This window comes from Hibiscus syriacus, unplaced genomic scaffold (genome assembly GCF_006381635.1).
Source record: "Hibiscus syriacus cultivar Baekdansim isolate YM2019G1 unplaced genomic scaffold, ASM638163v2 tig00111025_pilon, whole genome shotgun sequence".
In the NCBI taxonomy this organism is placed as follows: Eukaryota; Viridiplantae; Streptophyta; class Magnoliopsida; order Malvales; family Malvaceae; genus Hibiscus; species Hibiscus syriacus.
The window spans coordinates 131105-149054 of NW_024062959.1; the positions used below are offsets into that span (position 1 = coordinate 131105).

Genomic DNA, 17950 nt, shown 5'->3' on the forward strand with positions numbered 1-17950 from the left:
ACCACAACCTACCACTGTGTCACCTACTCCCATGGCTTCCATTCCAACAACTATTAATGTGAATGATCTTCTTTCGGATCCGGCGGATAGACTAAAAATTACATCTTATCATCCAAATCAAAAAGATGAAATAAGGACATATTGGATTAAAGGACCATGTCAACCAAGGGGTCATACTTTTCCATCAAAAAAGATAGACCTAAGCTAAGACGCTTTATCGTTGAATGGTTTGATGAATTTGATTGGTTAGAGTATAGCATAAAGGAGGACAAAGCTTATTGTTTATGTTGCTACTTATTTGGAGATATTATAGGACAACAAGGTGGGAGAGATGCATTTGTGACGGAAGGATTTAGCACTTGGAGTAAAAAGAAATCGTTATATGCTCATGTAGGTAATGTTGATAGTTTACACAACAAAGCACGACAAAAGTGTGAAAATCTAGTGAAAAAAAATCAATCTATTAGTGATGCTCTTCATAAGCAAACTGAACATGAGAAGAGTAACTATGAAATTCGATTACGTGCTACAATTGTCACTTGTAGATTTTTGTTGGAAAATAAGTTACCGTTTCGTGGCCATGATGAGTCGGATGACTCCATTTCCAAAGGGCTTTTCATTTAAACATTATCTTTGATTAGAGAACACAATGAGAGTATTTATAATGTTACCTTAGAAAAGGCTCCGAAGAACGATAAATTGACATCTCCAAAGATTCAAAAAGATATTGTTGAATGTTTTTCAAAAGAAATAATAAAGTCCATTTGTGATGAAATTGGAAAGGATGTGTTTGCCATATTAGTTGACGAGTCTAGTGATGTATCTAAAAAGGAGCAAATGGCTATGGTTTTGAGATATGTTGATAGACTTGGAGTTGTTAAGGAGAGATTTATTGGAGTTGTTCACGTGACGGATACATCTTCTTTGACTCTTAAAGCTGCCATTGATTCCGTATTTACTGACAATAAATTAAGCATGGCTCAGGTAATATGTCATATTTATTTGATTTATATTTTAATTATTTAATTGAATCTTTATTTTTATATATTAAATCTTTTATCTATTATTTGAAATAGGTAAGAGGGAAAGGTTATGATGGAGCAAGTAATATGTGTGGTGAGTTTAACGGTTTGAAAGCGTTGATCTTAAGAGATAATAAGTCAGCATATTATGTACATTGTTTTTCTCACCAACTTCAATTAGTGATCGTGGCGGTTGCAAAGAATCATGATGGTGCTCATGAATTCTTTGAGCAAGTAGCTTTGGTGGTTAATGTGGTTTGTGCTTCCTGCAAAAGAAAGGATATCATACGAGAGAGCTACAAAAAGAGATTGCAAACGGAAATTGGTATTGGTGAAACTGAAACTGGAAGAGGGTTGAATCAAGAGCTTTCTCTAATTTGAGCAGGAGATACAAGATGGGGTTCCCATTATAAAACAATCATAAGTTTGATGAATTTGTTTCCTGAAGTTATTGAGGTGCTTAAATATGTTGAAGAGGACGGCTCAACTTTATCTAACCGAAATCAAGCGTACGGTATTTTATCATATTTTAAAACACTTGATTTTGTGTTTTATTTACACTTGATGTTAGAGATTTTAGGTCTCACGGATACCTTGTCAAGACATCTTCAAAGAAAAGATCAAGATATTTTGGAAGCGGCTTCATTGGTAAGAGCAACAAAGAAATCATTGCAAACTTTAAGAAATGACGGGTTTGGTTCAATTTTAAAGAAAGTATATTCTTTTTGTCAAAAAACATAGCATTGAAACTTTGGATATGTCAGAATATTATGTTACTCCAAGAAATCGTAGGACCAAGATTACTAATCAGCATCATTTTGAGGTTGAGATTTTTAACACGGTTTTGGATATGCAAATTCAAGAATTTGGGGATCGATTTAGTGAGGTAAGCACCGAATTGCTAGAAAACATGGCGGCTTTAAGTCCTTCTGATTCAATTTCAAAGTTTGATAAATCAAAAAGTTGTTGAAGTTAAGTGAGATGTACCCAGATGATTTTAGCGATTCAGAAAGGACATATCTTCTTGGTCAACTTGATATCTACTATCACTCTTTGCTACATGATGACAAATTTGCTAACTTGAATGGAATTGTCGACCTTTCTCGCTTGATGGTGGAAACAGGGAAACATCGTTCTTTTCCTTTGGTCTATAGGTTATTAAAGTTAGTTTTGGTTCTGCCGGTTGCAACTGCAACGGTTGAAAGATGTTTTTCTGCAATGAAGCTTTTAAAGACAGACTTGCGCAACAAAATGAGTGACGATTTTATGAATCATGCCCTGATTTGCGCAATAGAAAAAGAAGCACTTTTAGATGTTAAGATTGAAAGTGTAATCAATCGCTTTCAAAAAATGAAAACACGAAAAGGTCAACTTTAGAATGTAATTTCTGGACATTTTATTATATTTATAGATATCGTAGTTTTTTAAAAAAAATTATAAGAGTTTTTGTGCAACCCCTGAACTTTTATCCTGGGTCCGCCACTGGACTAATAAATACCTGATTATTTGAGCACATGTGCATCCTAATAAGTTTGACAAGTTTGACCGATTTAACAAGTTTGACCGATTTAACAAGTTTGATATGCAAGTGATATGTTTATAAAATTTTGGTGACATGTGACTTATTTGTCCGTTATTCATGTCATGTTTCTATGTAATACATTTGATTTGCATGCTCGTATTTATGAATTTTTTGAAGTATGGTAGATTAGTTGTATACCACAAAGCTTGTAAAGCTCAACTTTTGAATTATTTCTCTTTTCATATTAGTATACTTTTGTTCATATCTGAGGAGTACCATCAACAAGGGACTTCCGGCACCACGTATTCAAAGTACAATATATTATCTGTTAGTGGATATTATATTCACATGGTCTTACTTGTATTTTGAAGTCTGAAACTCATTAATTATTTTGGGATATATGACTATTTTGATATATATATTTATGTCGACGGAGCTCCACATGTTTTTTTAACTACTTTTAATACTATTTTAATACAACAATTTGATGATATTTCTCTTATATAAAAAATTTAATGTTTTAAAATATTAGAAAATTTGTTGGGTTTCTCCGGATGATCTGAATATTGCATCTTGATCTTCGGGCATTTTGTATTCGAGATTAAAGTGTTACTTACAAGGCATTTCCCCTCCCACCTACAAAGTGCCTCTATTCCAGTATAATATTATATTAGAAAACTATTTGGATCAATATTATAATGCCTCGAATTCTCGCCAAAATGATCATTTTACGTCTACTAATATGGACAAATGTCTCCCAATTCCATTATATTGTCGCTTCCTTGACTTTATCAATATTCTCCTGTACTGGCAAATCATTCCCCACACATTTTGGAGTAAAGTTGAAAATTCCGGGTGATCCTGTCATGCAGTAAGGAGTCGAAAAGGTCAAATGCCCTTACTGATCTTATGTATAGAAGTCTCCAAAAGTAGCAATCGATGATATGAGCCCAACTTTTCAAGGTGATATACAAAGGAATTTGGGTGAGTTGATAGCCATTCGCCATTACAAAGGCAACGGTCAAGCCTCTGGAAGAGCGAGCAAACCCATAAAACATTTGATAAAGGCATCTACTTTGGCTCCGCTTATCCTTGTTTCAACAAGCGCTACCGCGTCCGGCTTATTCGTTTTCACCAATCACTTAAAATAACGTTTGAAAGCAGGGCTAAGTACACCCTGAGTATTCCAAAACAGCATTTTAACCATGATAAAGGAAGAATAGTAATAGGAAGATAAGCTAAATCTGCTTATTGGCATTGCTACTCTCAACAAACTTCTTGTTCGCCCGCCATTTAACTTGCTTGTCAACCTACGTACCGGCCATTTGGACTTCCATATTTTGTTCTTGTTGAGAAGAAAGGACTCCTTCCAACTCTTTAGTCATTTCCGGGATCCACTCACTGAGCATCGGACGATTTAGTATCTAGTTTCCGTCGGGTTTTAAGTTCTTCTTTGATAGCCCCTTCATTACTGCTAAATTCCGTGAACCAGAAAGCCACGATAATCCCAAAGCAATCTTCATTTTAGCTATCGGTTGGGGTTATACTAATAAACGACGATGAGGGTCGATCATCACCAATTCTAACTCCCATGTAATTCCCCTTTCCTACTGCATTTTTAACAATCTGATAATTGCTTCCATGGACTGCCCCCAAATTTCCTGAGCTGCTCGCCACCTTCGTTCCACGTTCAGCCCCATGCACAGCTTTATTTGTGCCTCATATTACTTCCCCATGCAAGACTTTACGTGCAATCTTTTGTTGCTTTTCATTAGCAGCTTCCACGTGGTCACATGGTGGTGTAGGTGCCATAAGCCCTCCTTTCCTTTTTGCCTTTTATTCTCCATGATCTCATGCAAATTGTCTTTAAAAGCTGTCTTTGCTATGCCTTGATTTTCTCTTGTCTGATTAACTGCAGCTTCCTTATCAACATTGGTCTTTTTTGTGGTTTTCATCTAAATTAAGGGCTTCAAATCTGGAATTTGCAATGAATTCTTTATGGGAAATAGTGTCCTTATTTCCGGTAGAATCCTTCCTAGTCGTGCCCAATCTCCGCCTCCGGTGCATCCATGGGCATACAATTCGTCGGCTTTCACCACTTCGGTTTCGGCATAGTCCTACTCCACCGCTTCAATACTTTGAGCAACGATACGACTGCAAAAGTCCTTTGTGTGACCATAACGTCCGCAGCCGTGGCAAATAGTTGGCAACCACATATAGGATTACTATCTTTTAATCATTATTAAAAAAATTGAACAAATAAAATAAATATAAATTAAAGGGTAAATTAAACTAAAATATAGATAGTGAATCATTTATAATATTAAAATTTCAATTACTCCAGTTATAGCACTAAATTTTAATTTTAACTTCAATTATACCGTTGAACAATTAAATTTTAACGACATACATGGACAGATCTTTAAGGCAGTGTGATGACATGGACAAAATGAAGTTGTTTTGGTGCGGTTATTAACGTTCAAAAAAATGTTTGTCAGATATATGTGTCGGATGAGACTGCAATTAAAGGAGGATTAGTTTGTCATTCATATGTTATGGATATTCTTTAAATTTTCCTTCTCTATGGTAGGTGCTCGAGAATGTCGGAGTGTTTTATCTTTGCATGCCGTTGCCTCAACTGTTCAAACTTTTGCTCATCAAACTATCATTGTTCGCTCATTGTTATATTTTGTTTATGATAGTTATAAATGTGTTTGTCTCGTATGTATATGTCAAGATGTTTTTTATGGTACTTTATTATTGATTATTGTTGATGTCATTTAATTATCGAGGCACTTTATTATTTATTATTGTTAATTGACAATAAATGACATTAGTTCGTAAAAGATAATATTATTCAAGTATCGATTTATTAATTGAATTATTTTGGGATTAAATTAACTATTAAAAACAAAAGTGAAAAAAAATAAAACGAAATACCTTGAAATAAAGAGTAAATTATATATTATATAGATCTTAATTTTATTTTCTTAAAGATAAAAAGGTGAAATGATAGTGCAAAGTGTACAACTTTTGGTAGAAAGAGATAAGATTAGGGCAGCATTTTCCCAGCCCAACAAGGGAACAAAAGGCAAAGCAAAACAACATTTTTTTAATTTAAAAATAAAGCCTTTTGTTTCTTAAATGCATCACTCGCCATTGCATTACTTCTTTCACCTTTCAAGGATTTCCTCATTGGATGATGAAAAAGAACATTGGTGAGTCATCAACTTATATATACACATACATGCATATTTGGCTAAAAAGGAAGATTTGCTTTGATCAACAAAACATATATATATATACATACATATTTCCCTTACATTCTGTCCTATATATGTTACTCTTTGTAGATGATCTATTTTGAACAATTACATATAAGGATATGTATGTATTGTTAATGATTAAAAAAATTCTGAAGAGATATTATCTTATAATCACCTCTAAACTATTAAAAAAATTGATAGAATCTAAAATATAAAGATTACGAGTTCAAGTGCATTTACCTTTGTAGTATCTTCCGATTTATTTAATTAAAGATTGTCGAGATAACTAAAGATAGCAAGAAGCTCATCGATTTGGTACCCCCAATCTTTCTTATACAATATACGTGGGGATAAGATTTACTTATGATGTAAAGTTATTGATTATATACGAAAATATAGACATTTTATTAATATAATGAATTATTGAGATTAAAATAAATTATCGATTTTTTACGAAAATTGAAAAATTAATAATATCAATACATAAAGTTTTTATCTCAATTATTTATATTCATCTAATTATTATATTTTCTTATAAAATTAATGAATTCCGTATAGTTTAAGTGCATACCACTCCTGTAGAGAGAGAAAAGTCGTAGTTAATTAGGTTATTTCCATACCCATCATCTTAAGTAGTGGGATTTCACGTAATATATGGTGATGAAATGACCAGAAAAAATTAGGTCATGTTGTATGCTTATGGCATTTGCTTTCGCATGCAATCATGGGCCACATTTAGGACTAATTAATCACTCTCTTTACGTTTGTTTTTCTTTCTTTTCTCTCTTCTTGTTTATCATTTCAACGTTTTTAGGATTTCAAAAGTTTTTCTACATGAACCAATGATATCGGTGGTAAATGAATTATTATTATTATTTTTTGAGGTTCATGTTCGAACACCACAAATGACAGGAGTGTAAGCGTTCAATGTCAAATAGTTGGAATTATCTTTGAACGGATATTATTTTGTACTTACCCAATTATCCCATATCAATAATAAATAAATAAAACTTTTTCTCTCTTTCTCATTTTAATATATTCTAGGATTTTAAATGTTTAATAATTTTATTTTTTTTCAAGTTTAATAATTTAAACTCTCATGATGTTTAATTCTATTTCTGTCCTCAAATTTAGGTAATTTTATATGAATAATTTTTATTTTTTATTGTTTATGAAAATAACACAAAAAATATTTAAAGAAATGTCATTTTTTCGGTCACATTGAATAAAGACATGCTTAGCTGAAAATGTCTTAGCAAAGACATACTTTTCTTGATATGGCAGTAATTCTATTAGAATTCGTAATCATGTTCATTTAAATATATGTTTCAGACATGTATTATATATGTTTCTTATTTTTGAATAAAATTCGTATAATTTTTTAAATATGTTTGACCCCCTTAATCTTATTTCTTTCATTTTGATCATAACCCATAAAAATATTAAAAACTCCATCTGAATTTCTTGTCATGTTAGTAAAGACGTATCTAAAAATATATCTTTTAAAAACAACACAATCAATATGATACGTCTTTATTAAAAGATTTAAAAAAAATATTTTTTATATTATTTATGTAAATAATTATTAGATACATATTATTCTCATAAAATTGTTCTAAATTTAAGGATATTTAGATTTATATGATTCGCCTATTTCAGCATGTGTTTTTTTTATCATATTCAGTATGTCATTTCATTTTCAGGATTCATTTACTGTACATTGTCCCACGACATAATGCATGACTTCATCGTGGCATTCAACTGTTAAGAGATGTGTCCAAATTAATTAATTTCACATTTATTTTTCAGGATTACGATTATAATATATCAATTTAAGTTATAATTCTATTTATATGTGTATTATGTTCACAGTTTTTTTTTATATAAATAGAAGTAGTGAGTTTACTTAAAAAGGAGGAAATTTAAAATTATAATAAAATTTACAACTATAAACTAATTCTTTTATAAGTTTGGGGAGAATACAAGGGACTAAGGGATTATTCTTATCTCTTGAGATCTTGGATTCGAACACCGCATATGCAGGAGTATTAGTATTCATTGTCAAATAATTAAAAGTCATTGAAGAAATATTATCTTGTATTAACCATAAACTTAAACTAAACATATAATCATGAAATTTTCTATAATCACTGACATAAGAAACTAGCCACTTTAGATTAAATTATAGAAAGACCACCAATCTAATCTATTGGTAAAAAAAATCAGTAGGATAACAAAGAAATACAATCTTAATCAACATTAAAATTATATCGATGAAATATTTAATGATGTATGAAGTACTTGATTTCTAACCTAACAAAATCAAAAGTAATATTACTATATATGTATGTGCATGAATCCTATATTTATATGAACTTTTAACACAAACCACAATTTTATTGATCTTTTATTATTACTAAAGGAATGTGTGTTGTGAGATGTTCAACATCAAAATTTCGGTAGCTTTGGTGAAATTTGTCCATTTCTACATACTTTGCGTCTTCTTTTCATTTTATTTTATTTTATCATTTTGGTTTTTTATTGAAAAGAAAAAAATGAATATTTTGTGGCTGTAAATCAATTTATACATTTGTTATCCAGTCAAGTACAAAAATAATTGTTACTACTTGCAAACCTTTAGTTCTGCGAGTGTTTATATAAGTGAATATATTACTCATGTGAACATTTAAGAATGCAAATATAAGATCCATGTAAGTTCACTTGCAAACCTTTAGTTCCACAAGTGTTTGTATAAGTGAATATATTACTCATGCGAACATTTAAGAATACAAATATAAGATCCATGCAAGTTCTCAGACACATAAAGCATACTTTATAAGTAACCACGTGTATCCTTGTGAATATATCTTTGTAATATAATTTGCGACCGTGTGTTAACATACATGATCTTCTAGTCTAAGTCATCATTCTCGAAAATATCTAATCAATATCAATGATACGATAACTTTTAACTAACATCTATCTATATATTATAAATACCCACCTAATAGATAATAGAACATGTACACTATTCCACTACAAACCATCTCAATACCCCAAAAACCATCGGAATCACCACTAGAACCATTTTTCTACCGCATTTTAAAGTTTGATCACTTTGTCAATCACCAAGAATGATAAAACAACATTTAGCCCATAAATTTAACAGTTTTTATTATTTTATCCTAAATTTTATGGTCTATTTTAGTCTCATAATTTGAGAACTTTTTTTTTCAATTTGTTCAAAAAACTTAGATTTATCCTCTCGATTACGTGACACTATGAGATTATACTATATCATCATTTAAATTATTTAATTCATTTTATTATGACATGACACAAACTCATATTATCATGTCATCAAACAAATTATGGAGTACTAAGTTTTGAGATTAATAAGTACTAAAAAACTCACACCAAACTAAAAGAAGTTATCAAGTTCAAGGACTATATTATTTTATCCTAAAATTGAATTTGAGATGGGAAATGACTTGAGTAATTTTAAATGAAAACGTGTCGGCAAGATTTTAGTTAAAATTTATATCATATATTATCATAGAATTATAAATATATTTCAAAAAATAAGATATACATTTCTATATTAAAAATCTATTACGTCGGTATTATAATAACTTATAATTCATATATTTTTTTTCTTTAATAATTTGATATAATATTTATATTATTCAGATTTTTTATCTATAAAATAAAGAATATTGATTGTTAAATCATATTCTCTTTGTCACATTAAATCTATCTTTATTGATATTTTTTATTTTTTTTTATTTTAGCTCACTATTATTTAAATCTTATTATTGATAAAAAAATAAAAAAAAATATTAAAATTATTCAATTAAGTAGTTTTTAAATATATATTTTATAAAATGTATTTATTTAAAATAATAATGATTAAAGTTTAAAAATTTTAATTTTTTTCTACTACAAAAGAGAAAGACCAGGCTTTAAATGGGATTTTTGCCCATCAACTATTAATTGCAGAATCGTCTTTGAGTAATTGATAACAGATGAATATATTAAACGAATAGATAAAATAACACCAGGAAACATGAGCATGATTGAGTTATAATTGTGGGTAAGGTTGACAGCAGCATGATTATCTTTGATATGATCGAATATAAATATAGTGAAAATAATTAAAATTATAATAAAAATAGATAGATAAATGAATTAAATTATTAATATAATTAAACATTAGATCTTTTCAATAAAATTTAATATTCTCATTTTTATGTTATAAATAAAAATAAAATAATTGTTATTATAATGAAATTTTATAATATTCTATATAGATTGAAATAAATAAATAAATAAATATAAAATGAATTGAGTTTATGTACTCCATACGATCCACGTCAGTCTGGAGTAAATGCTACCCACCCCCACCAATGTTCTTTTAATTTCTCAACTATCACCGAAAAGTTTAGGGTAAAGTATACTAGACGTCACTCAACTATGTTAAAATTATCATTTTGAACATTGAATAATCAAAAATTATAAAATAGTCATTAGATTTATCAAATTATTACAAAATGATCATTTGAATATTATGAAAAAATTGTAAAATTTTGATAAATTAAATGATTAATTTACAATAATTTGATAGATTTAATAACTACTTTATAACTTTTAAAAATGTAATGACCGTAATGATTTATTTTTTGACATAATTTGATGACCTTTAATGTAGTTTACCCAAACATTTAAAACTAATAATATAAAATTTTGTATTACCAGTTAATGTTGTGTGTACTTTTTAACTTTTAAAGCATATTCAGTTGAACTGGGTATATGGGTTAAGGCCCGCGGGTTACCCGTTTAACCCGCGATCCGTGCGGGCTTCGGGCCTTAAAAATTGAAGATCGTCTAAATTACGAGTTTTTTAGCTCGGACCGTTAAACCCGCGGGTTTAATGGGTATAACTGCGGGCTATCCGTTAAACCTGCTAAAGCCCGCTTAATTTAAAATTTATAAAATTTTAGAGAAAATAAACTTAAAGAATTTTATAGAAAAAGAAAATAAATTACCTATAAATATGATGTTACTTATAACTATTGTAGTTCTTAAATTTATTAGGGTGTTTGTCATAATTTTACCGTTGTTTGATATTTTTTTCATTTAAATATACATCATTATCATTTTGGTATTTAAAATTTTTTTTATTTAATTTTGACCTTTATTTTTTTCATGAAGTTTGTTATCCATTTTGTTCTTTAATTATAAAAGTCACGTGATATTCTAATAGTATATCACATGGCACGTAATATTTGGATTAAAAATAAGAAAGAAAATTAAAAGAAAAAATTGAAAACATACTTTTCAACTTTTAAAGACTTTTACAAAATAATATATTTTAACAAATTAATGACTTATATTTTATCAATTTTAGTATAATTGTATCTTTCAAATTTACTCTTATACTGTAAGTATTTTATTTTATATTTTCATATTATGTTTTAGTATTTCTCTAAAGTATCCATAAAATACAATTATTAGGAACACTTGACAACTATTAGGAACACTTGACAACTTTCTTGTTAGATTTGTATAATGTTTGACTTTGTTGAATTTTTATGTTTGAATTTCTGCTTTCAGACACTTCTGTGTCTTCATATTATTGCATTGAATAATCGTGTTTTATAAAAGTATAATGTGGTTATTGTTTTATTTGTTTTTCAATTTGGTGAAATAAGTGAATATGTTTTTTTAATTTGAGTTTAAGTAATTATATCATTATATATATTAATGATTAAAAATTAAAAAAATATTATTTTATAATCATTTTCGGCTATTTAAAATAAAATTTAAATATTATTTATTATTTTGACGGTGCTACATTCATTTTCAAGTTGCTCGATCATTTTTAAAGGTGTAGTAAGTTAAAACATTATTTTTTATTGCATTTAAAGCATTTAAAATTATTTTTATTAAACGGGCCACGGGTAAGCCCGTTTAGCCCGCGGGTTAAATGGACGGGCCGCGGGCCTTAAAATTCAAAACCGTTTATGAATACGGGCTTTTTAGCCCGCTCCGTTTAAACCCGCACCATCAAAGCCGCGAGCTAAACGGGCGGATAGCCGTATACCCACCTCTAATATTCAGGGAATAGCTAGAGGTAGGTAAGGGCATTGACCTCCAGAATTAAAAATAATAAAAATTTTAGCCCTTAATAATTGTAACATTTAAGTTAAATGTGGTGTGAAATTGCTATTTGACTTCCCTAAAAATGGCAAAATTTTAGTTAAATCCTTTGAAAAATTAAAAGTTAAAATTAATATAATGATAAAATAACATTTAACTCCCTAAAATTAGTTTCGAATACTGAAGATGATATTATTAAAAGGGATAGCAACAAACCCTAAATATGAATTATAAAATGAACATAGAAGATACTAAAAAATAAAATTTTAGTCCTATTCTAGACAATGACTATATTGTTTTAATAAAATTATGTCACTAGTCCCTATATTACAAATTAGTTATAGATTAACTTCAATTTGATAGTTTTAAGAAATGTAATTCATTCTATATTATTTTATTCATGATTAAAATTTTTGAATTTGAAAAGTATATATTAAATAAATTGAACTAAATATAATATAAGGACTAAATATACAGCGTATACATAATACAATACTAAACATAAAATTTGACCAGTAAAGAAGAAGAATGACAAAATAAGTAGGCGCCTTTCATTTACGATTTTCCCCTTCACCTGTTAAATCCTGTCGACTCAATGATTCAAATCAATTATTCACTTACCCCATTTCATTTTTGGTACATATAAATAAATAAATAATATTAAATACAATAAAAATATGATATAAATACAATAATTCAAATTAAGTTATAATATATTAAGTGAATATGTCACATTATATTTCAAAATCCAAATTTATGAATATTTTCCCGCCCGTATCAAAAGTATAATGATTGAAATACAGTCTATACTATAACATAAAGACTTCAACAAAAATTTTAACCCGAAGCATTAAAGAGCGGAATTAAGGGTTAGCGTAAGATTTTATATTACAATTATAAATTTATAAAATTATAGAATGAATAAATTTATAAAAAAAATAAATATAGAAAATATACCATCAATAAATTTTTTTAAAGAAAACACCTAAAATATACTAAATTTTAAAAATTTCAGGGTGATTACACCACCAACTCCCCTTCTATCTAAAAAAGAGATGGAATGATTGATGCATGTAATTTTATTCTCCAAATAACAATTTAGGTTTTTATAAGTTTAAATATTATAGTAATTTTTAAAACTTTAAGTATAAATACTTATAAATTTCTATATTTTAAATTTTATTAATTTAATCTCTTTTGATCTTAGATCGTAATTTTATCTCGGAAAATATTAATCCGAAATGAACATGTGGAAAAATCACAGCCGTTAACTGAAATCCATATTTAAGGAAGGAAACTTCGCTGCAGTTTCGTCCAAGGAAGTGGGGGCCTACTCTTTTTCAGAGACCACGCGGCTACCCGACGCCGAGTTATCCTAACTATAATAAATGAATATCTGTGCCGTACACGAAGAAATTTAATTTCTGTAATTTAAAGGTTTAATATCTATTTTAGTTCTTATATTATAATGGAAATTTTATTTTAATCCTTTTATTATTTTATCGATAATTTTGACCTCTTTATTTCTTTTTGTTCATCACTTTAGGTCCTCTCAAGATGGGAGTAAAGGAGTGCATGTCCTAAAAATTGAGTCTATGCAAATTGGATTAGGAGGACCGTTATTATAATGAATCTTTATTACCTAAATATTAAGAAAAGTCAAAGGTCGGTAAACTCTTATCCCATGAATCATTTTAACATGTTACATCAATATTTTATTACTCGGATAACATTTGTTATTGTTGAGTGGCTGATTTATTATAAAACGATAATATTAGTGATTATTTAATTACTTTTGAAACTTCATTATTGAAAAAGAAACTTACTCATAATTCATTGCTAGTTATATAATTTACCCTTAATAAAAATAGTGTTAATTTTAAAATTAATTTTTTAAATATTACTCACTTTTAAGTAAAACGTCAATTTTCGAGTATAATATTTATTTAGGGTAAATTGCAAATTTTATCCCTAAACTTTGCTCCATCTCCTATTTTACTCACTAAACTTTAAAAAATTTCAATTTCCTCACTAAACTTAATACATTGAGTTTTTATGTCACTCTACTGTTAAATAGTTAACGGTGTTAAAATGATACCATTTTAAAAAAATCAAAATTTTCACAAAAACGATATAGTTCTACATCTATATAACAACTCATTTATAACGCCGTTAGTGAAAAAAAGGCTGAGTGACTATAAAAATCCATTGTAAGAAAATTAAAAAAAATTAAAGTACAATGAGTGAAATTGAGGAGATAGTAAAGTTCAGTTACCAAATTTGTAATTTACCAATTTATTTATTTTGTTTTTAAATGTCCGATGCCAAGCGGCAACTCGACGTTGATTAATCATTATAATAAATGAATCTACGGAAGAATAGAAGAAATCGAAAAAAAAAATCAATTTTGTTTAATCGAAAAACAATTTATGAGAATATTTAATCGGGTAACCCGAAGTCCAAACCCGAAACCAATGTGACCCGTTAAACCCCCTATATAATGGATCATCTCCTTCCATGCACTCATCGCCATCAATCACCTTCTGCTAGACGTCTTCTTTTAGACAGATTACACCAAAACTACTAAATTTTCCAGACATTTTCCCTCGTTTTCCGGGAAAGTTTCGTCCTTTTTTCCTTTTCCCAATTTAACCAATCTTATTTACATCTCTGTATGGTGAAATCCGTTTTCGCAGTTTAAACTTTGTTGCTCTAAATTAACTAAAAAAACTCTTTTTGAAAGCTAAATCTGTTAAAAATTTCTTCTGAAGGGACCAGCTGGGGATTTCGAAGTGTGAAGGAAAAAGAGAGTATTTTCTCGGGTTTAATTGGGTTTTTTTTGCTTCTTCTTCTGAGGGGGTGGCCGGGGCCTCGGCCTCGGCGGGTTTTGAAACCCCCAATCTTTCAAAAGCTATCGAAATTCGACATTTTTATTTGAAAATTTTTCCTTCAAATTTTCGAATCGTTTTTTAGATCGTCACTGGGGATGCCTGCCTTGGCATGCTGCGTAGATGCTGTCGTAGCGCCTCCTGGTTACGCGGCTTTCATTGCTGGGGACAGCTCCCTTGCCGCGGCGGTCCCATTTTCTTCCTCCACCACCGTCACCGCCGCCTCGGGTGATTCCGTTTCAACCCATTGGTCCCCCTCTCATTCCGCTGCTCTCTACCGTATTGATAGCTGGGGCGCTCCTTATTTCGCGGTCAATGGCTCCGGCAATATCGCCGTCCGACCGTGCGGTGCGAGCTCTTTGGCCCACCAAGAAATCGACTTGCTGAAAGTCGTTAAGAAAGTTTCGGATCCGAAATTGGTGGGCGGACTGGGGTTACAGTTTCCCCTCATTGTACGGTTTCCCGATGTGCTGAAGAACCGGCTGAGTCTCTTCAATCGGCTTTTGAATCGGCCGTCCAAGCCCATGGCTACGAGTCGCATTACCAAGGCGTTTATCCCGTGAAATGTAACCAGGACCGGTTCGTTGTTGAAGACATAGTCAAATTCGGGTCGCCATTCCGGTTCGGCTTGGAAGCCGGGTCGAAACTCGAACTTCTTCTCGCCATGAACTGCCTTTGCAAAGGAAATCCAGAGGCTTTATTGATCTGCAATGGCTTCAAAGATGCCGAGTACATTTCGCTTGCTTTGCTCGCAAGGAAGCTGGCTTTGAACACTGTGATTGTGCTAGAGCAAGAAGATGAGGTGAAATTGGTTATCGAGAAAAGCAAAAAGCTTTCTGTTCGTCCGGTGATCGGACTCCGAGCGAAGCTGAGAACTAAGCATTCAGGTCATTTTGGGTTTACTTAGGGTGAGAAAGGGAAGTTCGGGTTAACAACCAACCAGATTTTGAGTGTTGTTAGAGAACTTCATGGTTCAGAGATGTTAGATTGTTTGCAAATGTTGCACTTCCATATTGGATCCCAAATCCCTTCCAGTGCTTTGCTTCAAGATGGTGTCCTCGAGGCCGCACAGATCTATTCGGAATTAGTTCGGCTCGGTGCCAACATGAATTTTATCGACATTGGAGGCGGCCTTGGAATCGACTATGATGGATCGAAATCTGGTAATTCGGATCTCTCTGTGTCGTATGGACTTGAGGAATATGCCTCAGCTGTTGTTAATGCGATTCAAGTTGTTTGTGATCGAAAATGTATGAAGCATCCCATTATCTGTAGTGAAAGTGGCAGAGCCATTGTTTCTCATCATTCCATTTTGATATTCGAGGCCATGGATGCGGTTGCTCCGACGACCCCGGCAATGAACCAAATTAACATTCCGTTTATTATGGAGGGATTGTCCGAGGATGCTCGAGTTGATTATTGGAATTTGAGTGATGCAGCAATGAGACATGATAATGAGACATGTTTGTTTTATGCTGATCAGTTGAAGCAAAGATGTGTTGAACAGTTCAAAGAAGGGACTTCTGTTGATGGTTTATTTGACTTGGTTACGAAAATGATTGATGTGTCTGAGCCAGCCAGGACTTATCTCATGAATCTTTCAGTTTTCACCTCGATCCCGGATTTTTGGAGCATTGGTCAGATTTTTCCTATAGTCCCTATTCACCGATTGGATGAAAGGCCCGCAGTGAAGGGTGTTTTGTCTGATTTGACTTGTGACAGTGATGGGAAGATCGATAAGTTCATTGGAGACTAGACGAGCTTGCCTTTACACGAGCTTAATGGCGGTAGTGGTGGTGGTGCTAATGGACGGTACTATTTGGGGATGTTCTTGGGTGGGGCTTATGAAGAGGCCCTCGGCGGAGTCCACAACCTGTTTGGCAGACCGAGTGTTGTTACAGTGTTACAGAGCGATGGTCCACAGAGCTTCACTGTGACTCGAGCAATGCCTGGTTCATCATGTGGGGATGTCCTCAGGGCAATGCAGCACGAGCCAGAGCTCATGTTCAACACCCTCAAGCACCGTGCTGAAGAATTTTGCAGATTCGATGCAGCTGCGTTATCTGGCAGCCTAGTTGGCTCCTTCCACAACATGCCTTATCTTGACCTGGCTTCGTCTCGTTCGTTACCTGCCATGAATAATGGTGGTTTTTACTATTGCAATAAGGAAGATTACAATTCTGCATTGGTGGAGTCCGGGGGTAGTGAGGATGAAGAGTGGTCCTACTGCCTCGCTTGAGGCAACGTTTCACTGTTTGCCATATTGAACGGATTCTCCGTTCTTTAATATCTCGTTTTCGTTTTTCGCATTTAGTTGTTGATTTCCATATTTAGTTTGCAAAATATGTTCAGTAGACTAGGACCACTAGGTCTTTTGCATTTTGTTGATAATGAGGGATGGGACCCGACTACTACATCATCACTCTTGGTATTGCTTCTTTGATGTAGAGTGGTAATTTTTAGTTCTCCATGTTGCTGGATTTAGCAGTTTTTCGATGGATATGGTTACCATTGGACATGGTTCGAGCAGGGTCACCGATGTTACCATGCATCTTTTACTGAAAGTGGACTGTTGTTCCATTAGTGATGTCTTCTTATTCCGTCTTATCTAGTTTCGATATTAATACTACCCATGATCTATATTCCCGCAAATTTCTGCTTGTGTTCCCTTTCTCGTGATTGTGATCATATGTTCCTTTCCCGAGCGAGTTCCCAATATGTAGTTTTTCATTGCTGTCTCGGTTATAATGCCTCTGTCGGCCCTTGATAGCTTTGGTTTTTTTTTTTTCAGTTGTCGCATTAGCTTGTCTCGATTCTTCCCAAGTCATCATCATATCTGATTATTGAATGTTGTTTGAGCTTCGGAACGAATGCCGCCGAGTGTCTCCCATTGGTGGAGTTCTGGAGTTTATTGCAGAAGAAGGCATCATCTATATATATACAATGCCTTTTGTGCCTTGTGAAGCTTGCTTTGATTCTGCCCATGTACATGTAGTTGAAGCGCTATAATTGTTATATGTTAGACATTAAACATTATGATTCTAACTTCCATAATTCTATCATTTTTCTTTAAATTTTGTAACGATAAAAGAG

The 17950-nt window shown here is 31.6% G+C and overlaps 2 pseudogenes; both read left to right on the forward strand.

The window, feature by feature from the left end:
* Nucleotides 1–156: 156 nt before the first annotated feature.
* LOC120150741 lies at nucleotides 157–2399 on the forward strand (annotated as a pseudogene).
* A 12327-nt stretch (nucleotides 2400–14726) lies between these two features.
* Nucleotides 14727–17300, forward strand: LOC120150721 (annotated as a pseudogene).
* The last annotated feature ends 650 nt before the right edge of the window (nucleotides 17301–17950 follow it).